The sequence below is a fragment of the Pleurodeles waltl genome, chromosome 4_1 (genome assembly GCF_031143425.1).
Source record: "Pleurodeles waltl isolate 20211129_DDA chromosome 4_1, aPleWal1.hap1.20221129, whole genome shotgun sequence".
In the NCBI taxonomy this organism is placed as follows: Eukaryota; Metazoa; Chordata; class Amphibia; order Caudata; family Salamandridae; genus Pleurodeles; species Pleurodeles waltl.
The window spans coordinates 587,045,342-587,062,764 of NC_090442.1; the positions used below are offsets into that span (position 1 = coordinate 587,045,342).

The 17,423-nt window shown below is 46.7% G+C and overlaps 1 long non-coding RNA gene across 1 annotated transcript in view; it reads right to left on the bottom strand.

Moving 5' to 3' along the window:
• LOC138288543 (uncharacterized) overlaps positions 1–17,423 on the bottom strand; it is a 261,421-nt gene that overhangs the window by 122,928 nt on the left and 121,070 nt on the right. Inside the window, exon 3 of the long non-coding RNA XR_011202448.1 lies at positions 17,248–17,283. This is a non-coding gene — a long non-coding RNA (uncharacterized lncRNA). The remainder of the gene's footprint in view (positions 1–17,247; positions 17,284–17,423) is intronic.

Here is a 17,423-nt window from a genome sequence, read left to right on the forward strand (position 1 = left end):
AATTATTCCTCAAGGCACTGCACTGTCCCCTCAAGTTTTTTTTTTTTTTAAACAGACAAGCTCCCTTGGATAGCCTTTCCGGTTAGAACGCATTGTGCCACAAGCAACAGTGTCCACTCTAAACAACTCCTTGAACAACTGCACTCCAGTGTAGAAATTATCTACGTACAAATTGTGACCTTTGTTAAACAATCGTCTGCCAAGTTCCCACACAATTTTCTCGCTAACTCCAAAAGTGGGTGGACAATCGGGGGGGGGGGGGGGAAATCAAACTGGAATCCCTACCAGTGTAGACCCGGAAATTATACACGTATCCTGTACTACTTTCTGACAGCATATACAATTTAATTCCATACTGTGCCCTCTTACTAGGAATGCACTGCTTAAAAACCAAATGGCCCTTGAACAGGACCAAACACTCGTCCACACTTCACTTTGCCTGGAACATAGACCTCTGAAAACAGATCTACAAAATGATCAAGGACAGGCCTAATCTTAAAAAGACGGTCACAATCAGGGTGATCTTGTGGCAAGGCTAAAGCATTGTTTACAAAATGCAGCATACGAAAAAGAAGCAAATAGCGATTACGAGTCAGTTGCAGGAAATATAGCTGTTGCCATCAAGGGACTAGTAGACCAATAAGAAGCCAGTGACTGCTTCCTTATCAACCCCATCAAAAAAGTCAAACCTAAAAACGTTTTCATCTCTTCCAGTTTTGTGGGAACCCACTGGGTAGCTCTAGACTGAGGCCTAAGTCTTGCAGCGCTGTCCCTCAAATATTGCTCCGCATACAAATTAGTTTGCTCAACAATCTCTTCCAAAAATACATCGTCCATAAACAAGTGAAAGAAATTGACAGGCAAAAAGTTTTCCGTATTGACTCTACACCCTGGGAGACCAGTAAATGCAGGTAACTGTGGCTGCTCCATGTTTGGGGCAATCCAAGTGTCAGATCTTCTAATGGGAAACCCTTCAGCTCCAGGCTGCTGCACTCTTGGCACATCAATGTCCTCCTTTAAAACAGGCCCTTCATCTGCACTAGACTCGCCAGCAACTACTCTGCACAAACACAGCAATCACCAATGATATCCCATTAAAAAGAAAATTAGACTTAAGACAACACAAATATTGTACACAAATCTAAGGACAATTTCACACACAATCCTGCATTTAGTACAACACCTACAAACATGTCATTCATGCATGACAACAATACTCCTTTGGAGTAAATTGCTTTTACTTACCTAAAACATGCAAATATGCAAACCACAGGACAACTACTACCAAAACAACAAGGATCCACAGCAAAGGAAGCAAAAGCTTTGAACTAGAACAAAAAGAAGAGGGGGCAATGATGGGCATCTGTATTGTGCCCCATTTTGGGGGGGGGCGACCCTTGCCAAAGGCGCCTCCCCCCACACAAAACACACACACAAGATCCCTGGTGCCTAGGTGGATTCTGCCCCTGGGTCTACAAAAATAGGCCAATCTGCCCCAAGGCTCTGTGCCCCCTTTCGGGGGGGGGGGGGGGGGTGACCCTTGCCAAAGGGGGCAAAACGGGGTGACCCCAGAACACAAAAATTAAGGGGAACAAAAAAAGAAAATTCCTGGACATCTTGGTGGCTTCGGCTCCCCTTGGGAGGGGGGGGGGGGGGCAACCCTTGCCAAAGGGGGCACCCCCCAGCACAAAACAAAGGGAAACAAAAAAAAAACTCCCTGGTGTATTGGTGGCTTCTGCCTTCCTTGGAGGCAGATGGGCCTTAAAAAAAAAAAAAAAAAAAAAAAAGACCCATCTGCCCCCCAAGGGTTGGCAGAAATGGGCAACACTAATTTCCCCCCTTTGGGGCCGCGACCCTTGCCCAAGGGGTGCCCCCCAAGACCCAAAACACACACACACAATCCCTGGGGCCTAGTGGGTTTTGACCCCCCCCCCCCCCGGGGGAGAGATCAGCCAAAAACATGACTGATCTAGCCCCGGGGGGGGGGGGGCCAAAACATATAAAAGTGATTGCCCCCAGGGCAGCAACCCTTGCCTAAGGGATTGCTGCCTGAAACTATTACTTACAATATAATACCTGCCTTCTAGTGGGTTTCGATTCCCCTGGGGGCAGATCTGCTGAAAAACAACGGCCAATCTGCCCCAGGGGGGACCGAAACATAGATTGTATAATGCCCCCAGGGGAGCGACCCTTGCCCAATGGGTCATTCCCCAAATAAAACTAAACTAAAATCCCTGGTACCTTGTGGAGCAGGAATCCATTGAAAACAGGCACAGGGGGAAAGGGAACACTTTCCTTCCCCCACCCCACCAAAACCCCCAAAAGAGAAGGACTCACCTTTGAGGTCCTTTCTCTCGATGTGCTGGAAGCAAATGGCTTCTAGTGCATCCTCTGCAACATTTGATGACATCGGCGTGCTGTGTGCGCACTGACGTCACCAGATTGCTGGAGGGGGGGGGAGGGGAGTCGAGGGGGAAGGGGATGAGATTCCCCTTACATCCCCAACTGGGAGTGTGGGAGGCTCGGCCCACAGGGGGACCGCTAGCCGTCCCCCCGTGGGACAGGTGCAGGACGAGCTTGTCTTGTCCCAGGCACACGGCAACAGTGTGCCTGGACGAGACCAGCTCGCCCTGGGCATGGGAGGGGTTAATGATTACATGTTTTGTATTTTATTTATTAATTGTAGGCCTTAAGTTAGCGAGGTCTTGGGCCTAGTTGCACAGCCTCGTGTTAAATTTTACTGCTCAAATAAACCACATAAAAGGGCTGCATAGAGAAATGGATAGTTTTATTTTTCCACCGTGTCGACCAAATGCTAGTGAATGATTTTCTTTCCCATGAGAACTGCTTGCTAGAAAATGCCATATTAGTTATGGATACATTTTAGAGTTTAGTGTGTGTGAAAGCGATGTTCCCAGGAGCTAGTATGGATGTTCTTACTGGAGGACAAAGCAATACAAAATTGATACCAGACGATGGGAACAGAAGAGGAGCCAATCATCGACATGTGAAAGACAGTTTAGTCATATCTTAGATTTGAGGTTGTACTTTCATTGGACTAAATGTAAACGTATGATTCTTTGACCAATAGCAATGTGGGAAGAGTCCTAGATAACTTTAACTTAGCCCAATTGCACAGGGAAAAGAGAGCTCACTTTTTCCAAATCTTTTACTGAGAAGTGTCATTCCAATTATCTCCATTCCGGACACATTTTCCTATCTTGAACTTTACTGCCAAATTCCAATGCTGACTGAACAGATGTCCAATTGACGAAGACTATCGCAGTTTGCTGATCCATACTGAGGAGAGGTAGATCAGAATGTTATTGTTCTTGATTAAATTCGTCTTTTGTCTCTAGGTATCAACCACTAATATTGATAGAGCCATAGCTAGAGGTTTTTCCAGATTTGTGTTGACTAAATTGTTTTGCATGAAGCCAAAACATGTTATTCTAATCAGAAGGTTAACTAGGAGACTCACAGAAGGTGTTTTCTAATTATTAACACTTGTCATTTCTTTGCATAATCTAAATAAATGTATGCCACTTCTATTGCGCAGTTATTCTTGCTATGGAGTTGTACTGTAATCCTAGAATGCGTAACCATACATGCTTTGATTAAGTTGAGATTCTTTAGAAGATTTGGTCTACCAATGCGGTTTCTGTATGTTTATCATTTGGTTTTGGGATTAAGTTACATCATATTAGCATTGTTAATATAGGTAAACATTATAACTTTTACAGAAAGGTGCGGTTATTCATGGTCAAGGGGGTTATGGTGTGTTGTAATTACTGACTCCTGAGATTATTGCTTCTATTGATTGATCTTGTTATTGATTGGTATTAAAATTGGGTCCAATGGTGGGATTTACTCTAAGCACGGTCAAAGGTCCATCAAACCTCTAATGCGTCCCCTTATAAATTAAAGATAAAAAGACAAATAAGGTCAGACCTGATAACACCTTACAGAAAGGGCCTAGACAAACACCAAGTATACCACAAGATAGAGATTTAGGGGCATAAACTGTCTGTTAATACAAAAGGAAACTGTGTCCAAGCTATAATCCATCTATTTGGGTAACATTATTATTAATGCTATTTCACTTTGTACGATCAAAACAGACCAAAACATGTTTTTGGCCTTCAGGTTTACAGAGGTTTTTTTTAATGTAAACAAAATGTTGTTAGTTTTACATCACATGGGATAAACAATGTACAGCAAAACCTAAGGTAAAACTCCAACAGAGGCAGCAGAGAAGGGAAGGAACTGTGGGCCCAACAGATCAGACAGCAGACAAGCCGTGATGGTTCCACCATTTCCCCCAAATTTTCTGGAGTTTGCAAGGACATCCACTGGCTCCGCAGATGGGTTCCTCCAACTTTGCACACCATTCCATTGCAGAGCACCACTCCGCAATAGACGATGGGGAGGACTTCTTCCAGCAATATTACACATAGCTACCACAATGTTGATGCCCACCAGGATGCGCTCTTCATGCGGTCCCACACCATCATCCCAGCAGGGCTATATGGGAAGAGCAATCAATGGGCCTGTCCAGAAGTTAGCTTAGTGAAAAGATAGGAGCAATATTTTGCTATATCCAGGCAGGTCCACACCATATGAATAAAGTCTCCTTCAGATCTCAGGCATCTATGATACATAGGATTAGGGAGCACATCCATTTGCCTTAAGTGCTAAAGGGTAAAGTGTGAAACATGCAAGTATTTTAGTTGAATCAGGTGTACACAGTAAGGGATGACTAGCTCACTTAAGTTTACAGAGGTTATATATCATGACCATTGTTACTCAATGTTACATGTCTTGGGCCCTCCAAATGTTTGGGTTTAATTATTTGAGCAATTTCCTTAACAGGTTCTTCAGGATCTGTTCACAAATAGGGAAAACATTAAAGAAGAATTTCAGTACCATTAGAGCAGACTTGTTCTTGCCTACACAACTTCCTATTGGATGGTTATACATGGTTACAACACAAACAATGGATCCCAAAAGAACAAGCATATTACAATTGATTCGCTTCATCAATGGTTCCATTTGGTCTGTTTTACAATTTTACTTTTCACATCAATTAGATTAAATGCTTTGAATTAGTCAATAAGCAATTCCTTTCGGAGCTACTGTTTGTGATGAATATATTTAATCAAGCTCTCAAGGGGTTATTGGGTTGTCCTTGGTTAGTACTACTAATGGCTCTAGTTGGTATCAAAGTTACTATCCTCTTGTGAAATCTGGTCTATACCTATGATGTATGGTGTTAGAGTCATCAATATGGCCTTAATCATATTATCTTCTTTCCAGGTGGTGACATGAATAATGCATTTTATGCCTCACGTTTCTCATTTCATGTTTATTATTACTATGGAATTCCTGCATTCAATCAAAAACTCTGCTTTAGAAACTTCAGAATTACATAAAATCAGATCTCGCTCCTCCTTTCTCCGTTCTGGATCAGTACTTCAAAGACAGACAGTACTTGGAGGAAGGGAAAATTACTGGCCTGTACAACTGGATTTTGGGGGAAGGAAGTGGAAGAGGAGTAAAATAGCAGGACATATCACAGGAAAAGCACCCATTAGAAGATCTCAAATGCACTGAATGAAGCAAATTTAACAAAATTTCCTGCTGCATGCTTCTTTGTCACCACCTGACACTTGTGTGGAATTACTCATACACAATTCATCCAGTCAATGAGATCGTCTAAGGATGAAACTTTAAGATTTAAATTCATGTCCCCCAAATGAACTTTATCTTCCCCTTAACACAGTACAGTAATTGTTTTCAATATTTAAACTCATAAGTTTGATACTGATTATGATGCACTTTTACCAATGACAGAATTCCACCTTCGATTCAAGTCACCCCTTCAATAGGACCAGGTAGATATTTTGAAAACTATGTGGGAGCAAATCTGTTTTTATATTTGCAGCAATAGATAAATAAACCCTCAAACCACCTGAAGGTCAACGAGACCTGTTCCCTTTAACTGATAGTACAAAAACTCTTGGTAACCTGACAATGGGAGGATACGAAGCTTCCAAATTTCATGTAGGCAGCAAGTGTTCTACCTCCACCAATGGACAGTAAATTCACCGCCCTCCAGTGCAAATAGCTAGCTGCAATGTTTAATAGTAGCAAAGAACCACAGAGAAAAGAAATGAATTTGTGTGAGGTTAAGGCAAGCACTACTAGCTTAAGTCCATATTTTCTGAATTTTTGGGAAGCTTCCATATTTCAGCAAATACATAAGTCACATTTAGAAAGGGCTAACAATATTTTGGCTCCCTTGGCACTTTTTAGGGTTGAGCAAGCGAGTGTATATGCCTGTGCATGCGTCTCACTTGAGACTCTGTTGTGTACAGTAAAGGACTTGGACCCCGCCTGTCTCTCACTATTTGTTGATTTGCAAGACACTCTTCTTTACAGCCTCGTAATTTGTCAAGGCAAGGCTGCCAGAATTTCCGTTCCTCTGTGTGGAGCAGGGGCCAAGCACCGATTGAGTCAACTTAATTAGTGCCTGTCCTCAGCTCCCGATCTGACTGAGGTACTATTTTGTTCTTTTTAATTTCTAGCGCCTTGCAAACAAAAGGCTTGTGACAAGCAAAAATGTGCCCAGAGGGACAAACAAAATTGCAAGGTTTTATTTTTTAAAGCTAGCTTTTTTATTTTGCCAAGTTGTCTTTTCTCACTTTACAATCATGTTTTCTTTTGCTCATGGGCCCTCTTCTCAAAAAATGACGATTAACCTGTTAGAAAAACTGCAAAGTGACATTTTCTTGATTATGTTTAATTTCTGAAATGATGCTTTAAAACTTAAGCGTACAGTACACCTCAATCCACCCTAATACAATCAGCCCGACTACAATCCACCCCACTGTACACCACACCAATCCGCCCCACTCCAAACCACTCACCCAAATCCACTCTAATAAAAAAAAAAAAAAATCTACCCCACTGTAGCCCAAAACCACCTGCCCCACTGTAGCCCAAAACCACCTGCCCCACTGTAGCCCAAAACCACCTGCCCCACTGTAGCCCAAAACCACCTGCCCCATTTCTGGAACATGATATGATTCAGTCAGGGCACCTACATAATAGAAATGCAATTGGTTTCTAATTAGCTCACACTTTCTGAACAGTTAAGAGTTTTTAGGTCTCTCTGCTGCATTCATTTTAAGGCAGAGGCTCCGTCACACAAGGGTGGACTGGCACTACTGGGCTCCAGGCGTTTCCCTGGGAGAATGGGGTCCAGTTTTGTTAGTGGGGGGCGAACTTACAGCTTTGAGGGGTGTTTGGCTGTGGCAGCATGGCAGTACTCGGACCAAAAAATAAGCCCTGTTGCCCCTCTTTGATTTCCACGAAGTCAGTCATCATCAAAATAAAAGACATTGCCAATCTAACTATCCAGGAGTATACTCTGACTACACTTGCCCTCCTGCCGGTCGCCCCCCCCCCCCCCCAATCGGTGCATTTGTTAATTGCCAGCTATAGTCTCTTTGGTGTTATGCGCCCTATGACCCTCACGGTCCTGGGTGCACTCTAGGCTGGAATTACGTAATCTGATGGGAGGTTTTAAGGTGTGGTTATGATGCAATGCGAACAGTGCACGAAAGTATATTGGAGCATAAAAACGTTTGCTACAGAGCTCCATGTGCAGCGTCTTCACTTGCATGCTCTTGGACTGACACTAATGTCGGAGCCGTCCGACATGTAACATGTGTTGCAGTAATTGTACGCTACAACAGTATTGTATTTACTGCGTAGTGGAGGGTGGCAAGCGAAGGCTGCTCCAACTCACACCATCCATGTGCGTGGACTCACTGCCTGCCTCCGGCCACGCCCTTTATTATTATTATTATTATTATTATTATTATATGTGCCCTCTACAACCGTCAGGGCAAACCACTGCAAACAAAACTATAGGGTACACAGCAAAATAGCATAGGTGGTTCCCACACCCTCACCACCAGTGGTAGTGTCCTGCTGAGTCACTGGAACGAGACACTACATTCCTTCAAAAATAAAACAAATGAAAAGGCACAACAAAACATTAAGTCACCCATCCACCAGATGGTCACGTAGCCTTATAGAAGGAGCTGGGTTGTTGCGCAGGTTATATTGTGTAGCCGGTGATCAGCCTGGGTTAGGATCTCGATTGGAGTCACAAGGGGTGATATCACGGGCCGAAGTCTGCATAGTGTCATGTGACATTAATAGGGTCCTCATCAGGTAGCAATACCATGTCACTGTCCACAACTGGGTTAGGTACGTCCTTGGCGATGGAACCTCTTGAAGAGGTATATGTTGCGGGTCACAACATCAGCTCCACTTTGCACCACCACTGATGATCCGTGTTGACAGATGATGGTCCAAGGAGCGGTACCAAACGGCATGCGGAACTTGCTTCCTGACGATAACTCCTTCAACAGTACTTTACCACCAATCGTGAGGTCTAACGACACCGCTAGTCTCTACTGGCTTGCATAACTGTTCGTAGCTGATCGTCGTTCTTGAAATTGATCAGGGTTTATAGATGAAGGGACCCAAAAGCGGTGATGAGTGATTAAGTCAACAGCAGCTCGCCCAAGAACTACATGTCCAGGGGCTCGGTTTGTCGTAGAATGAGGGGTCTGGCAATAATTCCGCAAAAACTAGTATATGGCGTAGCCACTGGTTTGACCACTTGCATGGGCTATGCGTATCACTTTGTTTAGGGTCCTCATAAAACACTCAACTTCCCCAATAGCCTGGTGCCATCAGGGTGTGATTCGATGGTGTCAAACACCTGTGCTCTCAAAATACCCGGCCACCTTCCGACTCTGGAAAGGCGGACCATTATCGGTTTTGATTTCAGAGATGAGACCGTGTGTGGCCATGACCTTCTCTAAACAGGATATTACTACATCAGTTGTGAGAGCCGGTATGATCTCCACCTCTGAATATTTGGAGAAGTCATCAATGAGAACCATAGTGTGACGACCCTCTGGGTGGCTCCCAAAATCAAGACTCGTTGACACCCAAGGTTCTTCAGGGCCAGGCTCAGGTACAACTGGGACTAGTCGGCTGGACTCACCAGAGGCCTGGCACCACACACACAAGACCTCACTACGTTCTCCACCTGTTCATCAATGAGGGGAACCACACTTTTGATCTCAGACGACTTTTGGTCTTGACCATGCCTTGGTGACCATTGTGAGCAAGTTGCACCACTCTGGCGGTGAGAGACAACGGTATGACCAACCTGCACCCTCTGAGCACACATCCATCTGTGTCCACTGTAAGTTCATCTCGAACATTGTACAAACTTCCCAGAATACATTGGGAGTCGGACGTTAAGGTGGGCAGTTGTTTTTTCACCATGTACCACTGATTGGTACGTATGGCAGTTAATACTTTTTGTAAACATTCATCAGCTTCAGTAGCTTGGACAACCTCACTCACTGAGAGAGGTAACGGTCGAGACCAGTCAGAAACATACTTGACATACTATTCCATTTGAGCGTCAGGTAGTTCTTCATCTGACGCGGGTCGTGGGTGTCTTGACAGATAGTCTGCAGGGTTCTCGGACCCAGGTCAGTATTCTAGCTGACACCTATAGTCCTATAACTGGAGTATCCATTTCTCTAGCCTGGGAGGAGGCTTTGATGCCATGCTGCTGAACAAAGGTATTAGGGGTTTGTGATCCGTTGTCACTACGAAGGGGCGACCGTATAAATAGATGTGAAAATGCTTACAGCCCCAGTGCACAATGATGGCTTCCTTCTCTGTTTGAGGATATCTTTGTTCAGTCTCCGTTAGAGATCTGCTGGCATAAGCTACTGGGGACCAAATCCCTTCACCCGGTTCTTGGAACAGCACAGATCCTAATCCTTTAGGCCTTGCATCAACAACAACTTTAGTCTTTCTCTTGGGGTCGAAATACCTCAGTGTGGTTTCACTGGACAAAGCGCCCTTGATAGCCTCAAAAGCTATTTGTTCAGCCGAACCCCACGCCCAAGATTCAGATGCTTGGGTCCTACTTTCGGAGAGGCTGTGTGAGAGTGGACAGGTCCTTTATGAATCGGCCACAATAATTTACCATGCCCAAAAAACTTCAGTCACGCATGTCGGAGAAGGTGCATCTTTGATGCTGCTTACTTTCGCTGGGTCCAGTGCAACGCCACTGGCTGAGAATACATACCCAAACAACTGTCTTCGGTCTTTTAAGAACTCACATTTCCAGCGGTGTAGCGTTAGTCCAGACTCCTGGATCCTCTGAAGCACACTCCTGAGACAGGAGTGGTGTTCTGCAAATGGTGGGTGCATGGATCAGGTTATCACTGACATTGATTGTCCCAGGTAGATCTGCTAGTAGTTCTTGTATCACGTTTTGGAAGACTTCAGTGGTGCTGGAGAACTCAAAATTCAGACGCTTATACCTTCTCAGCCCAATGCGAGTAGAAAACGTCATGATGTAGCACGACTCCTCTGACAGCACCAGCTGGTGGTACCCTGCTCTTAAGTCCATCTTTGAAAACCAACAGGACCCACTGAGTTCACCTATAAGTGGTACCTCAGAGGTATTCCTATAAGCAACTGAGAGTGGCGGATAGTGACCGCAAGCGGCTCCATAGCCAGCAGAAACAAAAGTGGTGAAAGAGTACAACCCTGCTGTGTCCCTCTATGAATTGGGAAAGGGTCCGATAGAAATACCCCGCAGTTGACTTGTGCCATGGAGTGATCATAGAGCAGGCGGACTTTGGAAATGAATTGTTCTCCCAGTCTGAATTTTTCCAGAGTCGCAAATAGGTAGGGCCATTCAATGAGATCAAATGCCTTTTCAGCGTCTAGGGACAAGGCGAGAGTTTTGTCCGGTATATGTCTGGATTCCCACAGAGCATGGCAGAGTGCACAGGTGGTTCCTAGAGGTACGTCCCTGTACAAACCCCACTTGAGTGTGGTGAATCAAGGATGGGATAACTTTGCGCAAGTGGGCCGCCAGGACGCTGACCAGGTTCTTAATATCTCCGGTCAGGAGAGATATGGGCCGGTAACTGCCGCAGAGTAGAGCTATCGTTGCTCTGTTGGATATTGCACCTAGAGAGCCCCTCTCAACATGCCTCACTGAGCACCTCGTGTATGGCGCCAACCGCCTTCTCGCCAGCCCACTTATAAAATCCACAGGAAAACCATCTTCCCCTGGTGATTTATGGTAGGGAAGGTTGGAGATGGCTTGTGCTATTTCTACCCTGCTTATCTCGCCATCAAGAAGGGCGCAGCCGTCAGCCGAGAGGGCTGCAACAAAAGAGCACCTTTCCCACCCAGTCATGGTGCAATTCACTGGAATCAACACTGACAAGATGTCTCTTGGATAGGAAACATGTCAGCCCATTTAGATTGGAGGTAGGAGAGTATTTTCTTTTGTTTCAAGAAATGCGTCAGGCCATTACCATTCCAGGACATGATCTGTAGTGGGTTGGGTGCATTGGGGACAGGACCAGCCATGATGGAACTGGAAGGGGGGTGGCAAGTGGGTTGAGATAAGCTGTATGGGTGGGGGGGGCTCAGTGTTGAATGATGTGGATAGGGATAAGGTGGTATGGTGTGGGAAGCTGTCTGGTGCCCACCTGTGGCGGGGGAGGGAGCAGAGACAGGGGGGTAGAGGTGGGTGGTGATTCAAGAAAGAGAGGAGGGAGGGAAGGGGGGAATGGAGTTGATATAAAGAAAGAGGGAAGAAAAGAGGAAAAGAGTGGGGGGAAGTGTAAGAAAATGCCTCCTTGGCATGGTTACCCCCTGACTTTTTGCCTTTGCTGATGCCAAGTTATGATTTGAAAGTGTGCTGGGACCCTGCTAACCAGGCCCCAGCACCAGTGTTGTTTCCCTAAACTGTACCTTTGTCTCCACAATTGGCACAACTCTGGCACCCAGATAAGTCCCTTGTAACTGTACCCCTGGCTCCAAGGGCCCTGATGCCAGTGAAGGTCTCTAAGGGCTGCAGCATGTCTTATGCCACCCTGGAGACCCCTCACTCAGCACATGCACACTGCTTGCCAGCTTGTGTTTTCTGGTGGGGAGAAAATGACTAAGTCGACATGACACTCCCCTCAGGGTGCCATGCCAACTTCACACTGCCTAGGGCATATGTAAGTCACCCCTATAGCAGGCCTTACAGCCCTAAGGCAGGGTGCACTATACCACAGGTGAGGGCATAGGTGCATGAGCACTATGCCCCTACAGTGTCTAAGCAAAACCTTAGACATTTTAAGTGCAGGGTAGCCATAAGAGTATATGGTCTGGGAGTCTGTCAAACACGAACTCCACAGCACCATAATGGCTGCACTGAAAACTGGGAAGTTTGGTATCAAACTTCTCAGCACAATAAATGCACACTGATGCCAGTGTACATTGTATTGTGAAATACACCCAGAGGGCATCTTAGAGATGCCCCCTGAAAACATACCCGACTTCCAGTGTGGGCTGACTAGTTTTACCAGCCTGCCACACACCAGACATGTTGCTGGCCACATGGGGAGAGAGCCTTTGTCACTCTGTGGCCAGGAACAAAGCCTGTAGTGGGTGGAGGTGCTTCTCACATCACCCTGCAGGAACTGTAACACCTGGCGGTGAGCCTAAAAGGCTCACCCCCTTTGTTAAAGTGCCACAGGGCATCCCAGCTAGTGGGGATGCCCGCCCCTCCGGCCACTACCCCCACTTTTGGCAGCAAGGCCGGAAGAGATAATCAGAAAAACAAGGAGGAGTCACTGGCCAGTCAGGACAACCCCTAAGGTGTCCTGAGCTGAGGTGACTGACTTTTAGAAATCCTCCATCTTGCAGATGGAGGATTCCTCCAATAGGATTAGGGATGTGACCCCCTCCCCACCGGGAGGAGGCACAAAGAGGGTGTAGCCACCCTCAGGGCTAGTAGCCATTGGCTACTAACCTCCCAGACCTAAACACCCCCCTAAATTCAGTATTATGAAGTCTAGGAAGATAGATTCCTGCAACCTGAAGATGAAGAAGGACCGCTGACCTGAAGCCCTGCAGAGAAGACAGAGACACCAAATGCTTTAGCCCCAGCCCTACCGGGCTGTCTCCCCACTTCAAGAGAAGCTGCAACAGCGACGCGTCCCCCAGGGTCCAGCGACCTCTGAAGCCTCAGAGGACTACCCTGCATCTAAAAGGACCAAGAAGCTCCCGAGGACAGCGGCCCTGTTCACCAAGACTGCAACTTTGCAACAAAGAAGCAACTTTTAAAGACCACACGTTTCCCGCCAGAAGCGTGAGACTATCCACTCTGCACCCGACGCCCCCAGCTCGACCTGCGGAAAACTAACTCTACAGGAAGGACTCCCCGGTGACTGCGAGCCCGTGAGTATCCAGAGTTGACCCCCTGAACCCCCACAGCGACACCTGCAGAGAGAATCCAGAAGCTCCCCCTGACCATGACTGCCTGCTTCAAAGAACCAGACGCCTGGGAAACACTGCACCCGCAGCCCCCAGGACCTGAAGGAACCGAACTCCAGTGCAGGGGCGACCCCCAGGTGGCCCTCTTCCTAGCCCAGGTAGTGGCTACCCGGAGGAGCCCCCCCCCCCCCTTGCCTGCATCTCTGGAGAGACCCCCGGGTCTCCCCATTGAATCCTATTACAAACCCGGTGCCTGTTTGCACTCTGCACCCGGCCGCCGCTGAGGGTGTACTTTCTGTGCCTGCTTGTGTCCCCTCTGGTGCGACCTACAAAACACCCCTGGTCTGCCCTCCGAAGTCACGGGTACTTACCTGCTGGCAGACTGGAACCGGGGCACCCCTATTTCCATTGAAGCCTCTGTGTTTTGGGCACCACTTTGACCTCTGCATCTGACTGGCCCTGAGCTGCTGGTGTGGTAACTTTGGGGTTGCCTTAAACCCCCCAACAGTGGGCTACCTTGGACCCAACTTTGAACCCTGTAAGTGCTTTACTTACCTGTGAACTTAACAATTACTTACCTCCCCCAGGAACTGTTGATTTGTGCACAGTGTCCATTTTTAAAATAGCTTATTGCCATTTTTGCCAAACCTGTACATGCTATTGTGATGATTCAAAGTTCCTAGGATACCTGAGTGAAATACCTTTTATTTAAAGTATTTTTTGTAAATCTTGAACCTGTGGTTCTTAAAATAAACTAAGAAAAGATATTTTTCTATATAAAAACCTATTGGCCTGGAATTGTCTTTTGAGTGTGTGTTCCTCATTTATTGACTGTGTGTGTACAACAAATGCTTAACACTACCCTCTGATAAGCCTACTGCTCGACCACACTACCGCAAAATAGAGCATTAGAATTATCTATTTTTGCCACTATCTTACCTCTAAGGGGAACCCTTGGACTCTCTGCACACTATTTCTTACTTTGAAATAGTATATACAGAGCCACCTTCCTAAATTGGATCAGAGGGAGGAGCAAAGGAGCAAAGCCCCACAGGTCTGGATCTGTGGACTGCGGGTCCAAACCTGTGAAGCCCACACGCTCGGCTAAATGGGCCCCGACCAGGGGCAGGGCGCGCACTGCCTGCCGCCGTATGTATATCAAGTAAGAATAGTATAGTATACGGGACTGGGTGCAATGGTGGGAGATGAGAGAGGGATGGGAAAGCGAGAGGGGGGAACGGGTCGGGGCGTAACCCTTGTGTCAGTTACCGCTAGGACAAGAGCAGGGGGATAGGAAGAGTAGCGGCAGTACTCCTGTTTGCATGAGATTCCCTAATAGACACTGGCGACAATGACGGTACTGAGTCATGTGGTTGTAGCTGCTGTGATGGGACTGGGGAGGGCTTGGTCTTCCTAGGGCTGGTGCTAATATGAGCAAACAGCATGCCAATGGAGGTACGTCATATAGCATTGTGCTCTAGAGCACACTGCGCTTTGTTCTTCATTATTTGTGGCCCTATCGTCATGCATAGGAACCTGCTACTCCCATGTAACTTGGAACTGTGTGTAGGCCTCAATACTCCTCTACTACATCAGTGGGGGCCTGATAGATCAACAAGAAGGTGAGCTCATCAACAGGGGGGAAGAATAGGGCAGGAGGGGGTGAGAAGATATGTCTTGAGACAGTGAGAATGGGGCAGCGTTATATATAAAGCACCAAACAGTGGTATACTAGGCATGGCCAACAAATAAGGCACAGCCGAAACCTGGTTATCACATGTCTAGAACATAATTGAGAACATCACAACATCATAACATCAACATGCGGTCAGATACTCATCCGTTCACTGATTCAGTGTCGAGTTCTCTGATCCTCGAACGGAACTCCGGACTCTCAATTTCAGGTGGGAGTTGAGATGGGTTTCAGAGGGGAGCGAGACTTGTCCCAGTCTGATATCTGGGTGTGGAGCACCTACGCTTGTAGTACTTGCCCCCTGTCATTGTGTGTCTTTGCGAGTCTCTCTAAATCTCTGCCTCTGAGATGATAGTCTACTTCGTGGTGGCCTGTTCCCCCCCAGGGTGACTGTTGGGGGTGGTGCACTCTGAATGTCAGTAGATGGTTCCTGAGGCTGGGCCGAAGTAGTTTTATCCATGGACTGGGGCAGTAGGCCATCCACGAAAAGTCACAGGTCCTCTGGTTCATAGAGGTCCTTGGTGACCCACATTCTCGCTGGCTCAAACAGACCATACTTCACTTCCAGTTGGCGCAGCCGGGAACTGAGGGCTAAGAATGCTTTCCGACGGTCATTGGGGAGCTCCATCCCGTCATTTTGGACCCAGTTGGTGAGCCCTCTTAAACTCCAATGGCGGGTCAAAGGTTAAGTCGGTCAGTTTGGGAAAGACAGCCCTTAGAAAGGATTGGGTGTCTGTACCTTCTGTGAGTTCCGGGAATAAAAATAAATAAATAAAAATTTAAAAAAATTAAAAAAAAATTAAAAAATAAAAAAAAATAAAAAAAAATAAAAACAGACGTTGCTCCTGTTTTCCGAGTCGATCAGCTTACTGCAGAGGTACAAAAATTCCTGATCTCGGTCTTCTGCAGTGTTAATATGATCTTCCATAGTCGTCACTCGTTGCTCCAGTCCTGTCACTGAAGACAGTAAGCCCGCTATGTGAAAGTGCATGGATTTCGTCTCCGCTGTCAACGAGGTTATAGCAGAGTCCATTCCCTCAAGTCTGCAACCCACCGCTGTGATCTCCTTAAGTATACGTTCCATGGTTGCTTCCTGCACTGGGTCGGTCATGGTGTGAGACTGAGCGGTCGGGTGCGATCCTGTGGCGGAGGATGTAGGTTGTGAATGTTGGAGGGCTTCAGAAAAAAGTATTTGTCTTGCCTGAGAATTTAACTGCCATCTTGCCGCCAGGCATCGCAGGACTTTTGACGAAGATATAGCCCACAGTTCTGAGGTCTGGAAGTCACTATCAGTATTTTCTCATGTTGCAGTATCAATGAGGAGGCGATGAAAAGGTGAGGAGGATGGAGACGATCCTCTCGTCACCCAAATGGAGATTCTGGCACAATCTATGGCCCTAGGCTTTCTGGAGCAATGCTACTGCTCGAGAGGGGAGTCAGATTATTTTCTTGTAGATTGGGATGGCTCTGGTGATATAGCAGTGTAGGGCGCGCAGGGCCTCCTATATCACGACAATGCCAATGGCTCCCTGGGTAGCATAACTTTCTTGGGAGAGAGGAGAGGTGGTTGAGAAGTACAAACAGCACTGAATCTCTGGCCCATCGGGTGGGGTGGTTGGGGGGGGATTCCCTCCCTTGGACGTCACCTCTGCCTGGGCTGCACTGTCGGGGGGGGGGGGTCCTTCACCTGGTCACAAAGTCTCTTTGGGGACGGTGCGAGGGGGGGGGGGGGGAAGGGGAACAAGCATCATTAGGCTCCGGCTGTCGTATTTTGCAGATTGCCCCCGCTCCTAGGACCTCACTGTGTTTAGCAGCTCATGTCCAAGCTGCTCTGTGTCCGCAGAGGCAGTGGTGGTGGTGACCCCAAAGGTCCTCCCGCCAGGTCTTCATCGCAGCAGCCTATCTGCTCAGGTAAGAATCAGGCATCCCCAGGTGGCCATCTACACCCGTGGTCAGACCACACCCCCTTTTCTGCCATTTTTAAGAGTGTTTAATGTACCTATTATGAGATGGTTGTATTAATGTTTTAATAGATTATGGTCTGAATAAACATCTTTTTGACTGACTGGTATTTATGAAGATATACTTTTTGACAGCTAATAATATAGTTTATTCTTAACGGAGGGTAATAATCCAAACAATAACATATTACAGACCTCTTTTGGTCCTCTTCTGTCACTGATTCTTCTGTGCTGTAAAACAAAACGTTTAGGAATAGGAATGGTCAGCTTCAAAAGAAGACTGGAGAGAGGACACATACAAAATACACATGGGATGGGTTCCTTCTTCAGTAGCACATTTATGTGCCAGACAAAGTAAGCAGAACCATGCC